Genomic DNA, 24875 nt, shown 5'->3' on the forward strand with positions numbered 1-24875 from the left:
ACCACAGTGCACCTTTAACGGTGTCGGCTCACCGGCTCACGCCAAGAGTCAGACCTGCTGGCACTACTCCATGGCTCACCGTGGAGTATGCTAACATGCTAACATACATGAACAGTTTCAAGTGTTCACAGAACTAGCACAAGCCGTGAGCCACTAACTTAACAGATATGCAAAGTTCTCCTCAGGATGCATATGCCTCAAATCCAACCTGCATCCGAAGCCCTCTCTCACTCACGACCACTCCAATTACCTCGACCTGTCACTATACTGAAACCGCCTAGAAGGCAGTGACACTGTCGGGAACTGTGCAACTGCTATTCATGAAACAAAAGCCACCAGGGTAAAAATGATCTTCCATTCCATAATGTGCAAGTTTGGCAGTCGTGTGTTGCGTTCGCTTCAGTTAGCCTATGTTAGCTCCCAAGCCCTGTATTCACAGACATGAAGGCAAGCGTGACTGACTTAAGCACGGGATTGCACATGACCGGCTCGGTCGGTTCCTAGACACTGCACACAAGGAATGGAGTGGCAGATGGCCTTTCCCACGGACGGCCTACACACAGTCTGCACTCCCACACGCCGCTCCTCCGCAGTGTGCTTCACCCCTCACCCAGCAGGGCACACTTACTTTCTCCATCCTTGCACATCTGGAAAGCCCTGGAACTGTGCAGCCGAAAGTATTTGAAGGAAATAGGACTGTGTGTGCAAGTTTCTGGACACAGCCTGGAGACTTCCCATTCCTGTCTCTCTTTTTTTTTTTTTTTTTTTTAATTTATCTTGTTACATCTCAATGGTTATCCCATCCCGTGTATCCTCCCATTCTTCCCTCCCTCCCATTTTCCCCGTATTCCCCTCCCCTATGACTGTTCCTGAGGGGGATTACCTCCCCCTGTATATGCTCATAGGGTATCAAGTCTCTTCTTGGTAACCTGCTATCCTTCCGCTGAGTGCCACCAGGTCCCATGAAAGCCTTCACTTACCAGGAAACTAGGACAGAGGGGAGGACATCCTATTGGGACTCTAGATGAGAGAAGCGTGGGAGAATAGCAAAGTAGAAGGATCCAGAGGGTCCTAGAAACCTACAAGTAGAACATTATGATAGGCAGATTTGAGCCCAGGGGTCCCCTCAAACTAAAGCACCAGCCATTCCTGTCTCTTGGAGCCACATCTTTGCATAGAGGAGAGAGGCCATAGGCTGGAGCCCTTCAGCATCCGATATGTAAATGAGGCCGCTTCTTACACCCAGCCATGAAAGGCCAGCTGTGTTGACACCTGGGGCCAGCCAATGTGTGACTGACGCTGGATGAGACCCAGGGAACCATCCAGTAGAGCGGAGGCCCCTGATGAGGACTGCACATCACAGTCATAAATGATGGCAGCAAGAACTACGTAACCATGCTTACGAGCTATTATTGATTTGATCTGTCTCCTTTCAAAATGAGTGAAAAAATAAAAAGGCTCTGCCAAAGAAAAGAAGCGCCTTGACCTAAGCTGTAGAAGTCAACACAGGGTTTCAGTATAGTGAAGATGCGGAGCAAGATGCTAAAGCCTAGGTGGTGTTGAGATGCGATGTTTCTATTTGCAGGACTTGGGACTCAGGGAAACGCCGTCAAGTGTTGAGCCTGTTGTGGCACTACCTAGAGAGTCCTGGCTATTATCATCATCAGTCTTCCAATGCTGAAAGCACAGCCAGCTGTCAGCTATACCACAGCCCCCGGAACCACTGAATCCAGTGACTCCAGCCAGCCCTTGGGCTTCCCAGCTGAGCCCGACAACTCTGCCTCACACCATTTCCTCTTTGCATTACTGAAGCCAACGTCCACAGCCTCCTTCCTAGCTACATGTCAGCACCGTCCTGAGAGGTCAGCAGGTCCACTTGACCACTCTGGTGAGCAGTCTGCCCTCCTGGAGAGCTGGGTGCATGATCTGCTCCTGGCCTATAGCCCACTGGGAGTTACAGTTTCTCCCAAAAGCTTTACAGAGCTCTGATATGAACATGAAATCCTTAAGCCACCAAACCAAAATCACTTGATAAATATCAATTAAAAAATTAAGTATACACACACACACACACACACACACACACACACACACGTTTGCACATGCGCTTACGTGCACAATTTTAGCCAGGCATAATAGTCCACATTTTTAATCCCAGCACTCAGGAAGCTGAGACAGGAGGGTCTCTGTGAGTTTGAGGCTACCCTGGTCTATAAAGTGAGTCCAGGACAACCAGGGCTATGTCTCAAAAAACCAAAAAAAAAAGATTAAAAATATTAAACACATAGAATTCTGACACCAGGAATATTCCAGACACTGACTCATAGGCCTCTGTCAGTGGTATCAAGATATGGACTGAACTGTGCCCAACTTTCTGATCACATTATAAAGTAATCATGTGTTTTCAATACTGCCCCTCCAAGTATTCAAATCCTTGTAAAATCCCGAGTACATTTGAAAGAGACAGTGAGCTTATGATATTACTATTCATGTATTCTGTTTAAAGCTTTTCAGGAAGAAGTTTGCCAGAGCAGAATAGGTTGTGGAAGAGAAGTCTTTCCTCTGCCTTAAAATGCTCTTTTTACACTTGCTGGTGCCATTGGAACTTCAAGCTAGCATCTGGCTTGGCTGTACTGTCTTCCCATGGAAATGCAGGCTGAGGGTCAACTGCTGGTGTGATGGTACTGAGATGGAACGGTGCGTGTAGGAAGTGGTCAGGCTAATTTTAACAAAGACTTATGTCACTCTCCCATAGAAAAGGCTGACCCGAAGTGTCTTCTCCACTGTGGTCCCTTCACTCCTTCTTCAGCACCCTTTAACCTCACAGTGAGGAAACTTCAGTACATACACAGGAGATGCATCTACTATAGGGCGCCATACACATGGCCTTTCAGAAGCATGAGATACAGTAAACCTCTTTCCTCTGTGAACAGCCCAGCTGCAACAGACAACCTGGACTACAACAGCCTTCTAAATGGATGCCTGAAACCCAAGTACCATTAAATCCAGAGGACGTCACACTCCAATACTCAGTAGCTATTATCTTAGATGGCTCACTAGCCAGGACCTCTTCTAGAGAGAGGGCAAATGCCAGGAAAGCACTGGGAAGCCACGGTGAGAGGCATCACATCAGGGGACGTTTGCCAGTTCAAGGTACACATGCCTAATTCCCTTCCTTGCTCTGGAGCTCTGCCCTCCGTAGCTTTCTTAGAGTTGAATGTACCCAGTGGTGTGCATCACACATAAAGCTTCTGAGCCTCTGCTCCACTTGGCTCATGCCATGAAGAACAGAACAAAACAAAACAAGGCCAGGGTATCCCTCAGAAATAAGGGGAAATGAAGTGTACAGAGCTAGCGCTGACAGGAGAATTGAAACACTCCCATTTAAATGACCATGCATCGTTTAATAGGTCATACAAATATTTGCACATAGCTTTTCTAGGGTGTGTGTGATGGGATGGATAATTGGAACATAAGTACATATGTAACAGTTAAATATGCAACACTAAAACACATATATAATTGGGGCTGGAGAGATGGCTCAGAGGTTAAGAGCACTGACTGGTCTTCCAAAGGTCCTGAGTTCGATTCCCAGCAACCACATGGTGGCTCATAACCATCTATAATGAGATCTGGTGTCCTCTTCTGGCCTGCATGTGTGCATGCAGTATAGAACACTGTATACATAATAAGTAAATTTAAAAAAAATAAATAAAAACCAAGAAAAAAGACTTATTAAAAAAAAAGCAAGTACGTAATTGACACATTCATCTTAATAACAACACCTTTACATAAAGAGTATTCTGTTGCTTATTTTAAAAGTACTGGCCAAAATTGACACCGAAATAAATGGCTCTTCTACGGGTTTCCATAAAAAAACAAAAGGAGGAGAAGGACGGATATTAGCTGCCTTGCCACTTCAGCTGTTAACCCTGTGTACTGAGCCCACAACTTGGAAAGCAAGTGCTGTGTGGCTCTCCCATGTTGCATGACACTCTGAACACTAGATTCAGTCCAGCATTGCCCTTGGGATATACACACTAGAAGAACTTGGAGAAGACAGAAACGTTTCTTCTGTGGAGCCTGGAGACTGCTTAGAAATCTGGACCAACACACAGGACTGACTTTGAATAGGAGCATTTTAGTTTACCCAAACAGCTGTGGTGAAGGTGTGTGTGTGGCCAGGGTGTGGGGGTAGGGTGGGGGGTATGACAAGAGTGTGCGGCACTCAGCATCCTGAAGCTATTACCATCTTCTCTTTCCTTATCCTGGCTGCTGACCTTCTTCACACAGGGAAGAACATCCTGCCGTTAGTCCATTAAGAGTTTCTAGGAAACCCATTCCACTTTGGGGGACCCTGTGAGGCACACAGAACAATGTCACAGAGAAACAAGCCCCAAACTTCCTTGTGATGCCCCCAAAACAAGACCGCAAACAGTTCAAGATTAATTTAGTAACCCTGAAGCCATTTTTTTTATGTAAGGACGCAACTGCATGCAGAAAGCCGTGCTCCATGACTGACAATAGAATGTTGGAGACTCAAAGCTTTGAACACACACACACACACACACACACACACACACACACACACACACACAGATGCAGGCAAAGCCATTAACCCTTTATTATGTTGGCTTCTACTGTGAAGGACAGAGCATATGTTAAAAGGAGAAAGCAGGACTCGGGGTGTGCCTCAGGAGTAGAGCCCTTGACTAATACATACAAGGTCCTCAGCTCAAGCTCCAACATACACACTTCAGGAATGCTACTTCAGTCTCTGACACTGTCCCCAGATCCCCGCAAGTCCCTTTACCCCAGTCAGGAAGCCCCACCAAGGTAAGGGGACACGAAAGACCTCTTCTATGCTCCACTAATTCCCCCACTTAACTCTTCCTCTCTCCTCTTGCCACCGTCTTAGACTCCTGGCAACTCTACAGTGCTGAACAGAACCTGGAACATTGGTTTGTATTCTCTAGACACTGCAGGAAAAAAAATGGCATCTGTTCCAGGTCAAGGAATATCTCTGCTGGAAAGCAGGTGTGGAGAGAACAAAACCATACCTGCCCCTGCACACTGTTTCCATAGGGTTCTGTGCCAGCCTAGAGCAATAATCAGGACATACTTCCTGGTAGGCAAAATGATCCCCTAAGCCCCAGTCAGTGGGGCTAGGCCACAGTAAAAGTGAATCACTGGTCCAGTTAGTAATAAGACACCAATGTGAGCCCCTATTTAAAAACATAAGAGAGCATCATCTCTCTGTCAAAGTTTAGAAAAGTCGGCCTAGCCATGGGCAGAACTGGAAAGCCTTAAGAGCGCCCCCTTAGTTCAGGGGCTCTGTGAAATGTTAGCATCAACTAGGAGGCAGATGAAAGTGCCCTTCTATGTGCCACTTCACAGTAAGGCAATAGAAACTGCCAGAATAAAGCTATTAAAGCTAGCCCGCGTTTGTTTGTTTGTTTGTTTGTTTGTTTGTTTTAACTGACAAACAGAAAACCTCTAGAGGACAATAGAATCAATGGATAGGGCAGAAGAGGCTGCTCCATGTGTGTGAACATGGACATAGGAGATAGACACATGATGCTTTTGAGAAGATCATGCATGTCAGGGATGCCTGTGAGCCACACATGAGACACAGATGTTTTCACAAGGGTAACAGTATACTGCCTTCTTCTCCTACAGATGAAAGGTTGCTATGATGACCAGGTTCTTTCTGCCTTGGGAAAGCCCACCACCCTCTTCCCTTGACCTCTCTTTCATGTACATGGAGTAGAAGAAAGCAGATTTCCGCCGTTCTGCGTGCTCCCTCACAGTGTCACAGAGCGTCCCTGCTGTGCACCCCACAGTCTTCTGGCAGCTGATTCAGGCTCCAGTCTTGCACAACACACATTCTGCCCAGCCCCTGATTTCAAAACTTCAGTTTTCCTTGTCCACAACTGCAAACCAACTTTTTGGTTTTCTCCAGAATCATGTGTTAGTTTGAACAAAGCCACCCATGCCTGTGTTGGATTTCAATTGACGATCCAAAGACACTGAATGGGCCAAACTGAGTGTTTCCCACTGCGGTGTCTAGGGTGACATTCCTAATTTTGGATCATTGGAAATTATCCAGCACTGAACACATTTAAACCTGATAAAAATAGCCCGGCTGCCCTCCAACACTTCAACTTCTGTGAGATCAACAGATGAGCTTCTAGCCACAAACTGGGTGACACATGCAGAAAGCAGAAAAGAATTGCTTAAGTTTTGGCGGATCTTCCATAAGCTATTTCTTAATAGGTGTCTCCTTTAGGAGTCATGATATTAACACAGGATTTAATGTCTGTAATTCTAAGGAAAGGACTTCATACAGCTTAGGTACAAAATACTAACTCAAATATTCACTGTAAAAAAATATACAACTTCCCATGTCCCTTGAGCCTCTTGAAATGTGGTGCCTTTGGTTAAATAAATACAATTGATTTAATTAAAAGTAGTTAATGTGGAGAAGCAGGTAACAAATTTTCAGTAGCTCAGAAGGGCAACTCTTGTCAAACATGTATTTCAAACATTGGCCTTCTGCTGTTTCCCTGTTCCTAATTGTACTCCAATCTCTTCTTATATAAAATGCATCTATGTTTTTAGTTTGGTATGCACCTGCAAACATGAAAAAGGTGGGTTTATCTGACCCACCGATGCTCCTTTTACCCCAGGATTTTAAAATATTTAACATCAACTTCAGTGTGTTTGGGTCATGCCACAATTCTAAGGCCAAACAGACAGCTGACGGAAGTCAATCTTAGTGGCTGGTTTAATAAGAGAGCCAGGGGAGAGGGGAGTGGGGGCGGGGCATGAGAGTGAAACTAGGAGAAGAGGAGAGAGAGAAAGGGCATCAATCAGGCTGTAAAGTGATTAAATAAATAAATTAATGGAAAAAATAAAAATAAACAAAAAGTCTAACAACAGTAGTAATATTCTGAAAAAAAAGAAGAGGAACAGAGATAAAAAGGACGTAATCTACAGACTCTGGAAAAAGTATCATTTCCTAACGTGCACTGGACTTGCTTTCATAAGGCTAGGCCCTCAGGCTTAATTAAACCCAGTAGCCAACTCTGTGCTCATTCAGAAGTGCAATTAAGAGAGAAACCAAGAAGGACACTTGGCCCAGAGGGCCTCCCAGAAGTCCCTACCATGAACAATGTGCTAATTACACCTCTGTCCCAGTCTCTTAATGACAATCTGCCATGCCTCCAATCCCAACCCTAATTCTCCCACTTAGGGCTGGCGATCTCGTGCAACCTCAAGGCATGAAGATCGGCCTCAAAGGCTAACTCTTCTGAGAATATATACTTTTAATTAAAACACAAAATGCCAAAAGATCATTGAAAGATACATAATAGCAAACCTTAAAATTGTTAAAAGTGTGTGTATTACCACAACTAATTAAAGGCACCCTTGATTATAGATTAGGGGTGAACTTGCAACTTTATTTAATGGGACACAATGGAGGCTGCCAATATTCCAGAACTAGTGCCCATCTGGGTAGTGATGTTTCCTGGCTCTTCTGCGGGTAACAGGATCACAAATGGCTAGAAACACCCAAGTTGCAATCATTTTTTAAAAAATAAACCAAACATCTGCTTGAGAAGCAGAGAGCAGAAAAGTCCGTATATTCAGAGCTTTATTTAGCTTTACAGGAAGTGAGGTGAGATGAGGCTAAACAGAGCTCCCACTGTCTGCATGGGAGAGCTCCCTAATTTGGGAGGGCCTTCGCCTCTCAAGGCCTTCTCACACTGACCCCCTAACCATCCTGCCAAGCAAGCTCAACGAAGGTGGGGAAGGAATGGAAGTCAACTGGGTGACATGAGGAAGAATTATGACATAAGAGCCACACCCCACTAAATTTCTCTATAATATGACCACTAGGGGATCAAGATTCTTTTCCTAGTAGAAAAATGGAACAAGGTATTTAGATACTGTGAGGAGGAAAAATAAAACTATGGGTTTCTGGAAGACCTCACGGCACTCATTCCCACAGATCAAATGAAGGATACCTGCCAGGGATTCTGTGTTGCAATCTCTCCTGTTCCTCTTTGCCAACCAGAATGTGCCGATCAAGTGACCCCACTGTGTGGACCTGAAGTACATGTTATTTTTTTACTATAATCTACATAAGAACATCTTCCCTTTTTCCATATGATACCAACACTGGGAGATACCTTCTACCATCAAAAATTCAAGACATATTCTCCACAGACCAACTAAGTCAATTTCCTCTCCACCTTTGGTCCAAATTCAAAGCATTAATCTCCTTCAGTATACGTAAAGAAACAATGAAAAATAAGTACATAGTCCTTTAAGAAATGTCTCCCACTTTAGGTGTGAGAAGCCTGGGAGAAAGAGGAAATAGAGGGATCCAGCAGGTCCTGGAAAACTACAGGCGAGTCTGGGCCCTGGGGTCCTCCGCAAACTATGGCAACAGCCAAGGAAAAAATAGGCAGTAAACCTCGAACTCCTACCCAGAATAGCTGATGGACAGGACATTCTCCACTGGTGAGTGGAAAAGGAGATCTAGCTTCCACATAAACTCTGGTGCCCCACATTTGAACATGTCCCTTGGATGGAGATGCCTGGTGGCACTCAGAGGAAAGATAATAGGTCACCAAGGAGAGACTTGATACCCTATGAGCATATACAGGGGGAGGAGGTTTCCCTCAGACATAGACATAGGGGAGGGGAGGGGAGTAGGGGGGAAGTGGGAGGAAGGGAAGAATGGGAGGATACATGGGATGGGCTAACAACTGAGATGTAATATGAATAAATTAATTAAAAAAAAGAAAATTAAAAAAAAATAAAGTTGTACATACCAAGTATAAAAAAAAAAAAAAGAAAAAAGAAATGTCTCCCAGCTGTTTTTATTGTTGGGGTACAGCATCATGATGTTTTAACTTGTCCTGTTTATAGACACAGGACCCAAAATCGAAGTACTTACTTGTTTCTATGATGGGATGAAATAACCACTCAAGGGATCCTGATATAAGCCTGGTCCCTCAGAGTGGTAGTGTAAAGAGCCGGAGTGTAGTGGGAGGCTGATATTGGCTCCTCCTATGGCTGTGACTTCCTGTCTAATTTACTGCCACATTCTGATGCCACCCATCATGAGGTCCTCATCAGCGCCAAGCCATCCTGGTGCCACATCCTCATACCTCTAGAACTGTAACCTCTTTTCTTTATTAAGTTACCCAGTCTTGGGTATTACATTACAGCAATGGAAAAAGGACTAGTACCCTCTGACGTTTCAGTGCGCGTGGAAACCTGAAAGCACATTCTGCTATCCTTGCCTCTCAGAGGTGTCCTGCAAGTTCTGCACGGCGGATCCTTCACTGGCTTTCCTTTCCCATGTACCAAAATAAACCTCCTCCGGGAGCTGGAAACTCAGCAGGTGGGCCTGGAGAAATTGCTCAAGTTAAATAACATTTGCAGGCAGGCGTAAGCTTTCAAGTGAATGAATCTCTGCCACTCTTCCTTGCCAGCTTGCACTTTCCTCAATGATTTCTTTTCGCAAGCTGGTGATGGGACCAAGGAAATTCCATCACTGCTGGCAGACAGAAAGTAAATTTGGCTCCAGGCCTGAGCAGACTTGGAAACTGCCACAACTAAAATAGTGTCTGGACTTGCACAACTCTGTTCAGATTCTTCTCCCCCTCCACCTCCCCCACCCCTGCCCAGACCTCGGAACTCTGCTCCCCACCCCCTATCCCCACCCCCACCCCCCAGGACCACTACACAGTTTGCATTCACAGGGACAGTCTCAGGTACGAAAAGTATTATAGAGACATTGGTTTTAGCTGTGCACAGGACAAAGTCTGAGGTGGGTAGGTAGAGCAGAAACTACTTTCATGTCAACACCAGTCCAGCACCACCTGGTGTGACCAGAGGCCAAGAAAGGACTGACGACTGACTGGAGGTGGGGAAGCAGCGAGCACAGAGATGTGCACAGCCCTCCTACGCAGAACTCTTTCATGAGGAAACAAGGCTGAAGAGAGGGGTTTCCATCACTTTGCCCCAGGAACAGATACATCCTCCCTAGCTAAGCAGCACAGCATGTGGTACATGGAAACTGTGTCGTGCCTGTAATGGACTCAGGATGTGCTGACAAAAAAAAAAAAGCCCAGAAGAAAGACTGAGGAGAAGGCAGAGGCCTCGTTTGCCGTCACATCAGTTGCAGCAACTCCCAGATCCCCGGATTCTGACAAACACAGCTCAGGTAACCCAGCAGACTCCTTCCGCACAGGTGGGTAAGGGAAGAGAGGTGAGACTGATGTTTTCTGGTGACGATGGAACATAATGATTAAAAGACTGACTGAGAGCTGAGGAGATGGCTCAGTCAGTCAGGTGCTGCCTTCAGAAGCCTGCGGACCTGAATCCAATACCCAGAGTTCATAACAAACAAACAAACAACAAAGCTGGAGGTAGTGGCTTGTGATATGAACTCGTAATGCCAGCACTGCGAAGGTAGAGATGGGTCTCTAATAACAAGGCTGACCTCTGACCTCCACATACAAACATATGCACCGGCACCTGTTAACACAAAACAACCACAAAGACGTATACATAGGAAGCACACAGATACTCCGCGTGCCCACATATACACAAAAGACCAACAGATAGATGGAGAGTCACCTTATACTGATAAGTAGGGATGTGTAGTTAAAGAAAATAAAGATTAGCTTCTGAAACCTAAGCTCGTTCCCTGGAAAAACATCATTTTTATATTCTGGTTAGGGCAGAGTTTCTCAACCTGTGGGCCATGACCCCCACAGGCGTCACATATCAGATATCCCACATATCAGATATTTATATTATGATTCATAAACAGTAACAGTAATTACAGTTATGAAGTAGCAACAAAATAATTATATAGTTGGGAGTCACCATGACGTAAGGAACTGTATTAAAGGTTGCAAGCCACTGACGCGGGGCTGGGAGGCACTCAGCTGAAATGAATAAATGTCTGCCTTTAGCTCTTAGCTCAGAGTCAACACTTTGCCTTTGCTGACACACAAACAGGATCTCATGTGACAGGGTCTCATGGGCCAGGATCTCATGGCATGATGTCATGGAGCTCAGGCTAGCCTCCACCTTGCTGTCCAGCCAGGACACTTCTGATCCTTCTGCTTCATCATGGCAGATGCTGGGATCACTGGCGTGCTCCACTACACCCTCCGTTTATGCGGTGACCCTACCAGCTAGGGGACCCTGGCGCAGGACACTTGTTAGAAAAACTGTCTACCAACTGCGCACCATTCCCACCTCAATATTATCCAACTACAAATTTCATGAAAAGGTGAGAGGGAGGTGTCTACTGATATAAGAGAATGAATTCGTGCTACCCTGGGTCCTTTCTGATGCTTCAGCTTGCAATAATAAATTTAGGATCCTACATATCGGCTAGTATCCCAAAATTCAAGATTTGATCAGAGATCATAGGTGCTTTCCAAACAAGCAAATGGCTAGAAAAAGTAAGAACTTTCAAAGGTAAGAGTGAGATCCCTACTGTGTGGGGGGATCAGTGTGTCCCTACTGTGCTGCACATGATACATAATTGTAATCAACTCAAGCCAATGACTCCTTGAGAGACTGTGGAACAAGAGAAAAACCTCGTGTGCTTACTCTGTACCTAAGAATCTGACTTGACAACACGGAAAGCTCTCCATGCCATTGTTAGTCAACCCACTTAACAATGTCTAACCAGTTCCCTTGAAAATCATCACCAAAAAGAGAAAGAAAACAAAGCCACACAAGAAAGATGGCAGCTGCATAAACAGCATTCTACTGATTGCTTGGAAACATCAAAATGAACACAAAGAGAATATTAATTCCATCTCATACTTAACTCCTTACCACCTGCCAAGGCCAAGAACTCAGGACTGGCAGTAGAAAGCATGGTGGTTTTGTAAATGTTACTTTTAATTTGCCTGAGGTTGAGGAAGGGACTGATTCAGAATAAGCCAGTGAGAAGTAAAACTCCAAGGGGTCAATAAAAAATGTTGCAACAGGATTTCAGATTGGCCATCTCAACTTGGCTACAGCTGCAATGACTCAAGAAATGAAGTGTTGGAGAGATTCAGTGCTGTTCCCCTGCACCATCACACGGTTGAAGAAAAAGGCTCCCTTACTAATAGAGAGATGTCTCTGAGCTAGAGGGTCAGCCAGCCATGGCCAGACCTTGAAAGCCATGCAGGGTATTCTTGGCACAGCCCGCCTGTGCCAACGTAAACACTTTCACAGAAAGTCACCATGTGGAAGCCAACTGGTGTGGGCAAAGCAAGGTGCCCACAAGAGAGCTGAGCGAGCCTCGACAGAAGACAGGAGACAGATGGAAGTCTCAGTAAGCAAGAGGAGACGGCTAAGCTCACCCACTTTCCCTGAGAGTCAGAAATTGAAGAGGAAGGAAGTTACAGGCAGTTCACATGTATTTCTACCCATATCCTATTTTCAGCATTACACTTTAACCAAAAAAAATAAAGTGCCAAAAAGAAAGCAGAATAGAGAGAGCTAGAAATGGCTCTAGGACCAAGGTTTGGAGCATTTTAAAACTTGCCTTCTAGACAGGCATGAGGCCCTTCACCTGATGACATTGAAGAGGGAAGCCTGCTTGAGCTTGGGTGTTTGAGGCTACCTGAGCAACACAACTAGGACCCTATGACAAGAACCGAGAATAAGGAATGGGGGGGGGGGATGGATGGAGAAAAGGAAAATACAAAGCAACATAAAATCTTGCGCTCAGTCTTTAGATATGGCTGTTGGAAGACACCTGCTACTGTGCCACATAACGAGACCCAGTCACCAGGAGGGAAAAAGTTGCCTACATCACATATCACTTGAAGCAGATGCCAACAAGTGATGGAGAGTGCAGAGGCAGGCATGGCGACCTTGATCCACCAGAGGAGAGCATCTTCACTTAGCGAAGAAGTTTTACCCTGTTAGCTTCAGACCTTGATTGAAGGAAGCTCCAGAGAAGCATGTGACTCTGTGTTGTCCACTGCATTACCCTAAGCCACATCCCCAGAACAACTGGACCAACAGGGAGTCCCAGAGTCTCCCAAAGTAGCTAGGCTGGCTGATTAGTTGAGCTGATTGATTGATATGGGTATAGGGGCCCATGCGCTTAACTGTATTCTTGAGTTTATCTATGTTCCTAACAGAGACCACAATGCTACAGACCACCCGCCCCCCACAGAAGAAAGTTCTTTGAATCAAAGAAACTCGATCCACCTTGGAGCCCAGTAGCCCTAACATTAACTCTATTAAAAAAAATTATAGGAACATAGGAAAAAAAAAAACAGTAAATGCAGCAGGAACTATGTTTAGGCTGCCAGCAGTTTAATTCACTCTAACTTTAGAGATCATGTCCCAGATTTCCATTTATAACTGTATTGCCAAGGTACGTAACATTCTGTAAAACTGGCTCACTGTAAGTGCATAAGTCAGTGAATTTGAGTAAACGCTCGCGTGGGTGACCACCTCCACAGCCTAACTTTAGACAATGCCGTTCTCCAGGAAAGATCCTGCCTGCCCATTTGTCTCACTTCCAGTTCTCCCTGCTAGCCCAGGCAACCACTTATCCACTTTCCATCCTCATAGTTTTGCCTCTTTGAGAAGTTTCCATAAATGGACTCAAACAATGTGTGGTCTTCTGCGGCTGGCTTCTTTCACTGAGCTCCACGTTCTGAGGCTCACGCCTACTACCGCACACATCGATAGCTCACTCGGGTCGTTGCTGAGCACTAGCCCACTGCACAAGACCTAGAACACTTTGTTTAGCCACTTACCTGCTTCGGCATATTAACTATACATCCAACTAAGTGGCAAGGTGAACTGGCCTGATCTCAGGATCGAAATGAGGAAGCCTGGCATATTTCTAAAATATTCTGAAGCCATAATGTGTGAAAATAACGTAATGAGGATACAATTTGCTTCCCTGGAACTTTGTGTGGGTGGGAAGTGGTTTTAAATAAGCAAGTAACATCCTGGAGTTCCACGTTTTTGTGTTTTAATACACATAGAGTATTTTTATGCTAATTCCGAGCCATGCAAGGTCATCGATTCATTTACCAAGTACCTACTTAATGTATAATTAGCATATATTAGAATACATGCAGTACACAGTCCCTCTGGATCCTGGCTTTCAAACACAGCTGTACTCCAAGACTGATCATGAATCAAATTGAGCCTACAGGAATATTTTTTCTTCCTATGAGGAATATAAACAGTGCTTGCCATCCATGTTACCGATTTAAAAAACAAAACAAAACCGTCATCTGAGTAAGCCAAGGTCACATGGGCTGGTGCTCTACTACAGTCAATAGTGTGTATTTAGTACATAAATTACATAAATGAATTTATCCATCCATTCATTGATCCACTGTAGCCCGAGACCCCATGTGTGCCAGGCACCACTGTAGGACCTATACAGGACACGTATATAAATAAGGAAGGCTCATCTGTCCCTTAGGGTTACACTCTGCACTGGTGTAATATATAAAGAAATATATACAGAATGGTGCAGTGCAAAATACAATAAAGGGGGATAGTAAAGCTAGTAAGAAGGTTAAGGGAAGAAAAAGGGAGGGGAGATGTTTTAGACTGTGTATCCGGAGACTCCTTCTGAAGAGAGGACATATGGGAAAGGACTTCAAGGCAGCCAGGCCCAAAGGCAGATGGCCTCCCAAGAAAATACACCAAAAGCATTCCGAGCAGGAGTGCCAAGACCAGGCAGCTAGAAGCAGGCAGTGGGACTAGAGGCCAGAGGGGCAGTGGTGACAGTGACCAGGTGGTAGAGCCATGCGGTCTGAGCCAGTTTCGCCTTCCCTGGTCTTCCTGTAGGTCCCAGGCCTGTGAGCCAGTCTGAGCGCAAAGGGCAGAATGTGACAACTGGTGGACTTGAAGTGGGCAAACAGCCAGGCACACTGATAGGATTCTATGGCTTCCTCCACATTCTGGGCTGCTCTCTGTGCCCTCACGCCGCTCTACAGAACATGACCTCAGCCTAGCACTGTGTTCCACACTGTCCTTTCTGAGGTCCCACTTGGTAACCCACCACCACCCCCAGGCGACTCCTTCCGGGGAGCCTTTTCCGGCTTCCCATCTCCAACTTGCTCCATTTCCATCTTCTTGGGGAATGAGCTTTCCAAATGGGCTGTACACAGCCACTGAGGATGTGGGGTTGTCACCCAGCATGGCTCGTGGACAATCTCCAAGTCTGCCTGAATGGTTCAACCACTCTGCTGACCCCTCATCAAGCTGCTACCTGCTCCCACACATGACACTCATCGCCAGCTGTCAGACCCTCTAACCAGGCGTTTCCTTACCACCGCTCTCCAGCAAAGTAGGTGAGCAGCCATTCTTTCAGAAGCACAAAAGGACCAGTGAACCTCCAGATTAAAGGAAAAAAACATCTCCTACTCCATTTCTCAGTCAGGCAAGTTGTTTCTCTAAACCATGGCTTCTGGGAATTCCCCTAAAGTTAAGCATATGGCTAGAACACATAAGGATTTGAGGCACAAGACTGCTTAAAAGCACATCCTGGTTGGCTGACAGGTTTTGGCCAACAAGAATGAATGATGGCTAAATTGTAGTCTTGGCTAGACCATAGAGGTTTAATATCTGTGGCAATTTTATTTTTTTTCTTAATTTGCTTATTTGCTTTTGCTGTGTGCCACTGGGTACAACTTCCTTAGCATTAAAGCCAGTACAGAAAAATTTAAATTTTAGCTGTCTGAAATAAAAACAGAAATCAGTTGTGCTTCTAAAACCCATTCGGCTCCATGTTGCTATATTGCAAACCACATCATTTGTGGTGCAAACAGCTTTGGGGACTTCTCGCTGATACAGAGCAGCTCTGGGGTTGTGTCTGTCTGCTGCTTTTATAGAAAGGGATCTTCCAGGTGTGGAACATGTCTGGATAGAGCATGTGAGCCACATCTCCAGTGTCTTCGGGACAGAAGTGTTAGGGAAGCGCTAACCATTTCGGTGGATGCAGACAAAGCAGAAGAAATGGCATTGTAGAATTATTCTCAGTGTCTTTGATGGGTTTCCTTCCACGGCTGTATTACACAGCATTGTCAGACACTGACTGAGTGTAAGCCAGATGAAAGGGACTCTTCTGCACGTGAGCAAGTTGTCCTTGTACAACTCCGGTTGTCACCTGCCTATAGCCTTTTTTTTTCTTCTTTTTTATCTTACATCTCAGAAAATACAGTATTATTTCTATAATAGTGCTGCCTGCTGATAGTATCACTTGGCTGGTTATTTATCATATATATCTATAATTGAGTTACCCACTACAGTAATGGGATTTACTCTCAAATGTACATAAAAATGCAACACAAAGTAAAACTGTTCCGCTATATGCTTCCTTGTCACTTGGCTGGAACTCCAGGTCAGCCAATTCCACAGAAACACTGAGACAAAAAAGGGAAGGAATGAAAGATTGGGAGATTAAAAAAAAAAAAAAAAACAGGTGAGTTTGTGACTAAATTCATCCTTTAACAAAGGTATCTTTTGAACTAGCTTCTTCTTTTTTTCTGCTGTTGATCAGAAAGTCAATCCTAAACCACAAAGAAAAAGTAGCAATTGATTGACTTATTTTTGCACATGTGATAGTGAGCATGTGTGGGACATTTGAGAACTCAGGAAGGGAAATAACGTGTGTGGTCATCTTTGCTCTTAAACAACCACATATTTGAGAGAGAGAGAGAGAGAGAGAGAGAGAGAGAGACAGAGAGAGACAGAGAGAGAGAGCGAGAGACAGAGAGGGAGGGAGGGAGAAAAGAAGAAGAAGAAGAAGAAGAAGAAGAAGAAGAAGAAGAAGAAGAAGAAGAAGGAAGAAGAGAAAGAAAGAAAGAAAGAAAGAAAGAAAGAAAGAAAGAAAGAAAAGGATGAAAGTGACAGCCATTCTTTGTGCAAAGTGATCTGACTGAGTCCACTGCTGCATGGCTCTTGTTTTCAATGGCAAGCCCCAGGTACAATACAACTTCACCTTTGAAGCTGTCTGGCCTCAAACCGCCTTGTGAGATGGAGGCCAGATTTCCTAGTTCTAGGATCTTCCACAAGGCACTAAGGCATGGAATAATAGTGCTATCATCAGAGAGCTAAAATAAATTACTTAGGGTTCCATAGCTTCTCTCAGGTCAGGCTTTTTGTTTGTTATACTCTGTCTTGCTTAAACTCTGAACCAAAGAGCGTCTTGGACAGACATACTGGTGATTATGCCTAAGATTGTGTACCTGGACAACCAGTGCCTGATAGTAAAATTGGTAAAGCACTTGCTACCAAACCTAATAACCCAAATTTGGTCCTCAGATACATATGAAAAGACAGAGCCAACTACCAGAAGCTGCAATGTGACCTTCATACATACACTGTGCCATGTGTGCAACATAGACCCACATGTAGTTAAAATGTAACTACCCAAAAAATAAGTATTGTGTTTACAAGCATCCAGCTATTTCTTCAAAATTCAGCCCAAAGAGCTGGCGTCACACAATATGCCTGTCCATGTTGCTGTTACTCTACAGGAATTACAAAGAGCAGAGTGAGATATCCATGTCAGGCCATGTCTATAGGGTTAGGAGAGTTTCTTAAAACTTGTAATTTTCAACTAGCCTTTTTCATCTTAATTTAGATAGGATGTGGGGAACATCTGTGAAAATCTCTGTGTTGCCAACAGCAGCACCACAGACACTGTAAACTGTTTATGAGAATGACATACGCTCATCTGGGGATTCCAGAAAAGTTAACTTTGCAGAATATAAATATAAATTTGCAAGCGGGTACAGGTGGGCAGAAATGTAGACGCTCCCCTTTAGATTCTTTGTTGTAATTCAATTTGTTAGACACTGTAATTTATGTTTTCAACATTATTGAGCATTAAACACAAAAACTTGTCACCTTGGTATTATAATTATATCCAAAGCAATTTGTCTGGGTAACTATAGCAACAACTTCAGATACATTTTATAATACTAATCTGGTATAATTTTAGAATCAAGAATTATAGTGGATTTTATTATAGAAACGGAAATGCTTTTCTAGAATGGTCGTACATGTTCTACATTTTAAAACAATGGATCACTTGACAGGATTTAATGTTCATGAATGGGATTGTTCAGTGTTGCACAGGACACGGCCTGTACCTCAAGCCCCATCTGTACGGTCAGGGTCTGATATGAGAACCCTAGAGTCTCACTCACTTATCCAACAGAATGTCCCATGTCCCTGGCTACACTCTTAGCCATGACCAACCCTGCTCCACCTTCCTGTACTGTGTCAGTGGAAAGCCTCTGCTCCAGGGACTTTATGATAAAAAGGACACTACGAGCCCCTAAACACCATTATCCAGTTACCTGAAACTAAGCAATGGTTCAGCCCGGAAGCCCTCTCTAGCATGGTCCATCAAACTCAGGCTTATGAGAAACTTGTAAGAACGTGCTTATATCCATCCTAGTATGGTGGCCAACTTGCTTTACTCTGTGCTCTCTATTTCTCCCTCTCATTCTCTGCAGACATGACTAGGAAGTCACACACACACACACACACACACACACACACACACACACACACACACACACCCCTCAAACACTTCCTCTGGCCCAAGATAGGTTTTCCCACCCAGAAGACCAATGTCTTTGATCTCAGCAGGGATTCAGCAGCTGTTCGCCATTAAGACAAGCAAATGAGGTACCAGCATCCTTAAAGGCTAAAGTGATGAGCACCATCCACCCTCCCTCTGTGAGGAAAAGTGTCCGTTAACTGAAGACATATGAAAGGGGACTCCGTGGCTGTATGGGCACACACTGTGACTACAGGCAGCGTCTTGGGTTGGCAATAAACAAATTCAGGGCAAAGGAAATCTATGCTTCAAACAACTACACTTAGAACTGCTTTTCATGTAAATCATGCATGCATAAGAAATGTCAGTGGGCAGAAAGAAATGCTCACTTCTTATGGAGTAAACACGGGAAAGAAAAGTTGCTTCAGCGATCTAGAGCAGAAGGCGTCTGCTTAAGACTTAAGCCTTAAGTGGGACTGTGAACTGCCCACTCCGAGGGGTGCCAGCTTCACTCTCAAAACACCAATAGTGGCATTAATCAGCAATTAATTCAACGACCCTTAACTGGATATTAAAAAACATTTCCTATTAAGGTCGAATTTTGTCTTTCTGTGTCTCCTTGTAAAAGACTAATTCTGTAATTAATAACACGACTGTGCTTCAAAAACAGGGCTCTTCTAGATAAGCCTGGACACACAGTTATTTTTTAAAATATAAATAAATAAGCTGCAACAATTTTAACACGACATATTAATCAATGTGCTCCTCGGGAGCAAAACTTCCTCTCTTTATTACACATAACGCTAAAACCTTCACGTAATTTCAACTTCCTTCTTGTTAAATTCAGTTGTCAAAGGAGAAAGATGAGTAAACAGAGGAGTTTGTAGGAATTTGTCTTAGGAAGAGGCCTTTCCAGTTAGAGGGCTTCCGACCAACTTTTCTGTCGTTTAACTAGGCTGAAAGCTCTCTGTAGTAAGCAGAACACCTCCCTCAACCCTTCGCCTTCTGAGGTGAGGTGACTACAAAACTGTGTTTTACCGCTGCCTAGGTAAGACCCCCTAGCCACTAGCCCAGAGCGGAAACACCAAACAGGCTCTGTGGCGTCCCCTCGCCCTCTCGGAAAGTTCGCTCTTGGCGCCCCCTGCCGGGAGTCTCCGGAACGCCTCCGACGCAGGAAAGTTAAAGCCCAACTCCAAGCAACCGCATCCAGGTACAAACAACAAAAAGATGAGGTGAAAGCGTTTCCCGCCAAACCCAGGGCGGAGGGAGGAGGGCGACGGAGACCTAAGCGCGCTAGGCCTAATACAAGAGGCGACCTTGGGGGATCACCCCCCACCAACATTTCCTACGTCCCGAGACCCTGAGCCCGGGTACGAAACGCACGCGGCAATGCTGCCAGAGGACAGGGGTTACGCCAGTGGAGCCCACCCGGCTGACGAGTCCCCAGGCCTCACCACCCCTGCCTTAGTCTTCCTCAGCAAAACACCCTGGCAAACGTGAGTTCTAGTCCCGAGATTCTTAGGAACACCGCAAAGCCCCTGTACAGAGAGCAAGAAAATGTCCCCGAGACCACCCGGCGGGGAGGTAGACGATTCCGACCACCAGATCCGGTTCGAGCTCCCACCAAGCGATCCCGGCCTCGCGCGGAGTACCCGCTCAGATCTCCACGCGTACCTGAGAGGTGCTGGCCGAGGTGCAGGATTGCCCACTGGCCAGTCGCACACCCGGACACTCCAATTCCTCTCCAGTGCACGCTCGAATCTGGGCAAAAGCTAGGACACAAACTTCCAGCCAGTGCACTATCTCCACTGCGACCGCCCCCGCATTGGCGGTGGTCCTATTCCTGCACGCGCCTCTGCTAGGTTGTCTCCCACCCAGGTGTCTGCAGAGCAACCCTACCTGAGACCTACACCACCCACCGATGGACCATTGCTGCCCCGGGTCCAGTTCACACGCGCATGGTCTCAGCTATGACACCTAGGGACTCGGAGGGGAGCGAGCTCACCAGATGCAGGGCGCGTTCCTCCTGCTAATCATCCAGCGCCCCAGGGCCCGGAGCGACTCCAAGGGTCCTCTCCAACGCACTGTGAAGGAAGTCGAGGTAGCAGCCACCAAGGAACCCCTCCACTTCTCCAGAGCTATCCTCCTCTCGCAGCGCGTAAGTCTGGGGACCAGCTCTCGGCTGCAAGGCGCACGGAGTCTCCAGTTGTGCAGCTGAGCGGGCAGGCTCACACCAAGCGAGGATGACCCGCAAGGTGGCAAAGTTGGGTGTCCTCTGCTTGTTAGCTGTGCCTGAGAATGGAGAACACCCCAAAAAAGGATCGCACGTGCCGGTGTGCCCGGCAGTGGAAAGGTGGGATGCAAAGGCCGCCGCGCGTCAAGGACCACGGCCAGCCAGGGGCTGAGGAGCCAACCCGAGGCGGGAGCGCAGCGCGCGGGAGTGGGCACAGTGTGAGCAGACGCCGCCGGCGCCGCCTTCCCGGCGTGTAGACTAGCGCTGGGTGAGCGGGCCAGGAGCTCGGGGCGGAGAGCTCACGGCCGCCTCGCCCCGCCCCCGCCCCGCCCCCGTCGCACCTCCCCTTCTCCGCCCCTCCCCGGTGCAAACTGAGAGTCCCACCCGCCCCAGGGGAGGCCCCTCCTCTGGCCCCGCCTCATCCCGAGATGGGACCCCTACATACTCACCAGGGGGGCTCTCACCGCACCCCAGTAGTCCGATTTGTGCCTCCCGAGTGCAAGTTCATCCAAATAGTGACTTTTTAGAGACTTCCTTCCTCGCCTCGCAGAGACCTTCTTTGGCTGCCCGCCCCCTGTCCAGCGGCTCCGACGTTGCTGCTTTGCGGGATGGGCTGTATAAAGGGCTGGAGGCAGTTCAACCCAAACCAGAGACGTGGCGCTTCTTCTAGGCCGGCCTAGGCTCCAGGTATGTGAGCTCCCCTCGGCGGATCTCTCGGGTGGGAAGAAGGTGGGAGTTTAAGATTCAGTTTTTCTGTGTCATCCTGAGGAGACTGGAGGTTGGGGCTGGGGGTCGAGGGTGTCGCTTCGGATTCTTGCAGGCAAGTTGGGCCCAGGAGGCTCTCAGCTAGATCAGGACAACTTGAAAGGGATAAATCGAATAAATGAACAGATCTACCATCCAGAGAAACAGAGCAAGAGGTTGCCTGATGCTCTTTAGGAAAGGGTCTCTTCCTTGACAGAGCCAGCTGGGCTAATTGCACTTCAGCAAGGATCCTGGCATTTTACTGAGTGAGCATTCGGGCAAAAAGTGTATATTGGAATACAAAGTAAATGCCTTGGAAGGGCAGTTTTATTGACAAGTTGTTCCGTTCACCTTCTAATGAGGTGATCAACATACCAGGTGCTGAAGATCATACAGGGCTGTTGAGTGGGAACGTTACAGGACAAACAAAGTCAGAAAACTTGGGATCCTACCCCTATGGCCACATGTGACCCCCTTTCCTTAGGATAGAGTTGGGGAACAGGGTCTTCCGAGATGTTTTTCCCCCTCTCTTGGGCCTTGTTGGTGGCTTGAGGATGCTTTTGTAATAGGAAATTCATCAGGACCCTCCCTCTCAGCTGCAGGACCTAAGGATGCCCAGGTGGACCACATTCACACCCTGGGATTGGCAGATTGTAAATGCGCTGTGGGGGAGGGGGGCGCCGGTGACAGTTCAGGGAGTCTGTAAGGGCTTCATAGCACTAAACAGAGGCCTGGTGATACCTGGAATGTGTCACAGCTCCTCCAGGACCACAGAGATTCAACAGGAGGCCCATGGAAGCACAAACTGCCACCAATCTGTTGTTTCTGTTACCTTTCAAATGAAAGAATTAAGTCAAAGTATTTTGAAAGTGTCCACGGGAGCTTATGTGAACCCCAGAGTATGCTGTGTCTGGAAGGGGGTGTGGAGGATGGGTACCAGAGCCCGAAACTATGGTGTCTTGACAGTTGTTTGCCTGGCTTCTAGCCCTCAGGTGGCAGCTCCTGGCTTCTAGGTCTTGAAGGGAAAAGTTAATAGGCTTCCTGTGCCTCTCCCTGCCGCTTCAGAAGTGGGTGGGAACTGGCACTGTTCCAAACATTCCCCTTCTCTTGCCTACGTGGCACTCCACAGCCTGAGAGGCTCTTGGGAGGAGGAGGCCTGGCACCAGGGAGGGCCTGGCAGGGGAAGACCTCAGCCTTGCACTTGACCACTGTCGCCTTCAGTTAGGCAGGTAGAGCCTTACAGGGTTAAGAAAGACAAACTAAGACTCAAATGTGTTTAGCTTTTTCTTGTTCCTGCTCCTCAGTGTCAATTGTTAAAAAATAATTAACTCTTCTTTAAAAAAAAAAATTTAAGAAAGACAAGAGTGAAGTGCACGATACCATGATTGTGTACCCAGCACTCTGGTGGCTGAGGCAGGATTGTGAGTTCAAGGACACCCTGGGGCCACCTAGGGATACCTTATCTCATATAAACTCAAAAGCCAGAAAAGAAACTCACTCTTAGCTTGGCAGCCTGTGCACTATGAGGTTATCACATAGGGATTTCACCCTCTAAATGTGTCACTGGAGCAGGAAGCAGATTCAATGTTGCCATTTACAGACTGCACTGTATGACTGTTAATATTCATGTACTAGTGATAACGAATTACAGATCTCTAATAAACAAGGGCAAAAATCAAATTCTCGTTTAGAGTGCCATGGTTCTCAAACTGGGTGACCCTTTCACGGGGTCCCATATCAGATACCCTGCATATCAGATATTTACATTATGATTCATAGCAAAATTACAGTTATGAGATAGCAGTGAAATAATTTTATGGTTGGGGCTCAGCACATCCTGAATCAAGGCACTGGGCTGAAAAGCACCGGAAGTGAAATGGTTCTAAACCGAGGATGATTTTGCTACCGGTTTGCAGAAAGATTGTGAACTTTCCTGAGCTAATGCCTTCTTGTGCAGCTTGACCAAGCTCGTTAGAAATGTCAGTCATCAGCACCAAAGGAGAAAGAAGCTGTTAAACACGACATATCTGAGGCTTAGCACCAAGTAGGCACTCTGAAATGAAATTATTTCAAAGTACATATAAGGATTTCCTTTTCTTTTTTTTTTTTTTTCTTTTTTTCTTTCTTTCTTTCTTTTTTTTTTTTTTTGGTTTTGGTTTTTGGTTTTTGGTTTTTGGTTTTTCGAGACAGGGTTTCTCTGTGTAGCCTTGGCTGTCCTGGACTCGCTTTGTACACCAGGCTGGCCTCGACCTCACAGCGATCCGCCTGCCTCTGCCTCTGCCTCTGCCTCTGCCTCCCTAGTGCTGAGATTAAAGTTGAGTGCCACCACACTCCCTTTCCTATTAAAATTTCCTCTCCTCTTTTCAAAAGCCTTCCCTGTTGAAGGTACCTGAATCATCCATTAGAATGTAAAACTAAACGTGATTGTTACTTTACCGAGAATGTTTTGTTGTCATCACAGTGAAAATTCTCTCTATCCTCCTGGCTCCCTTCCCCTCCCCAAGCTGCTCCGGGTGAGCCTGTGTGGCCCAAACTGGGAAACGCTGTTGGTGAAAATGATGAATTCTGGGGCGCTGATTCATGTGACTTGAAAGACGCCATCCATTTCCTGACTCACCTGGGATTGCTGTTCAGAAATGTGAAGCAGCGCATGACTATGCGACTTTGAACTAATGCAACAATCTTGTCTTATCTTTCTATCCCCTCCCAGTGCCTGATTAAAGCCCAGAGGATGGAGCAGGGAGGCGATGAAGAGAGAGCATTGACTGGCGCGGACAGGAACACACAGCCGTGGTCCACAGCTGGCCTTCCCAGAAGGATCTGTTGTAACTGTGGGCTTACGATGTAACAAGACTATTAAATTATTTAAGTAATTTAAAAAAAACACAGTCCTGGAGAGTGACCTCTTTACCTTAGAAGTATGTCTTCCTGTAGATGAGCCAGCCATGTGTTATAGTTTCTTTTCATACTGGTTTCCAAGGTTGTCTGACCCTGTTTTAACACCCTAAACGCTGGTACGAAGAAGTGAGGCTTGATGTCACTGTAATGCTGCACAGAGCTGCTTCAGGTTGATGTATTCTGAAGTATCCAGAACATCCACTGCTGTGGTTACAGATGCCACACCATGGTCGCCATTGTGGATGTGTTCAAAGATGAAGGCTTTTACAGCACAGAGGTTGGATGAGCCATCAGTGGGTCCTACAGTCCCTTGGAATTCACCAAAAACCCCTTTAGGGTTCCTTCCTCCCATAAAAGCTCCCTGCCTCTCAGGGCCCTCTCCCTGTGTGGTGTTAAAGAGACTGAATT

General features: G+C 46.1%; 1 protein-coding gene and 1 long non-coding RNA gene across 6 annotated transcripts in view; one reads left to right on the forward strand and one right to left on the reverse strand.

Annotated features, from left to right (window-relative positions):
* SEMA5A (semaphorin 5A) overlaps positions 1–21081 on the reverse strand; it is a 442105-nt gene extending 421024 nt beyond the window's left edge. For 3 of the 5 annotated variants that reach the window (XM_084782844.1, XM_084782839.1, XM_084782840.1), the window contains exon 1: positions 20598–21081. The gene's annotated coding sequence lies outside the window, so the exon portion shown is untranslated. Of the gene's footprint in view, positions 1–628; positions 703–20266; positions 20548–20597 lie in introns of those variants that run through there. The other 2 variants (XM_084782841.1, XM_084782842.1) reach the window with 2 other exon arrangements.
* A 151-nt stretch (positions 21082–21232) lies between these two features.
* Positions 21233–24455, forward strand: LOC311598050. Its single transcript, XR_014779458.1, has 2 exons — positions 21233–21512; positions 24280–24455. It is a non-coding gene; the product is annotated as an uncharacterized lncRNA (long non-coding RNA).
* Positions 24456–24875: the final 420 nt, after the last annotated feature.

The sequence above is a fragment of the Acomys minous genome (assembly GCF_964271855.1).
Source record: "Acomys minous genome assembly, chromosome: 5".
Lineage (NCBI taxonomy): Eukaryota > Metazoa > Chordata > Mammalia > Rodentia > Muridae > Acomys > Acomys minous.